The 334-nt window shown below is 73.7% G+C and overlaps 1 protein-coding gene across 4 annotated transcripts in view; it reads right to left on the bottom strand.

Annotated features, from left to right (window-relative positions):
• FNBP4 (formin binding protein 4) overlaps positions 1-328 on the bottom strand; it is a 38963-nt gene extending 38635 nt beyond the window's left edge. For 2 of the 4 annotated variants that reach the window (XM_077767277.1, XM_077767279.1), the window contains exon 1: positions 118-328. The gene's annotated coding sequence lies outside the window, so the exon portion shown is untranslated. The remainder of the gene's footprint in view (positions 1-117) is intronic. The other 2 variants (XM_077767278.1, XM_077767280.1) reach the window with 1 other exon arrangement.
• Between the last annotated feature and the right edge of the window lie 6 nt (positions 329-334).

The following is a 334-nucleotide window of genomic DNA, read 5'->3' as shown; positions in this document are numbered from 1 at the left end:
GATGCGGAGCGAGCCCGCCCGCCCGGGTTTCTCTTCTGCCCAGGGCCCTGCCCTAGGCCTCAAGCCCCGAGCTCGAGTTTCGGACGCCCCACCTAGGTGCGGGATTCCCTCGCGCACCTTTACCTTCTGAAGGCGACTCGTCCGGGGCCGCGGCGGCAGGAGTCACCGTGGTTGTCGTCGTCGTCGTCGGTGGCGCCGCCGGGGCTGGCTGGCTGGGCGCCGCCGTCGAGTCCGGCTCCGTGTCGGGGTCCGGCTCCGGATCCCTGCCCGGCGTGTTGCTACGGGGCCCCGGCGGAGAGAGCTGCAGGATGGGCCTGCGGCCGGGTACCGCCCG

This window comes from Crocuta crocuta, unplaced genomic scaffold (assembly GCF_008692635.1).
Source record: "Crocuta crocuta isolate KB4526 unplaced genomic scaffold, BGI_CrCroc_1.0 scaffold330, whole genome shotgun sequence".
Lineage (NCBI taxonomy): Eukaryota > Metazoa > Chordata > Mammalia > Carnivora > Hyaenidae > Crocuta > Crocuta crocuta.
The sequence above is the reverse complement of the archived record's forward strand: the minus strand, read 5'-3'. Positions and strand labels throughout refer to the sequence as shown.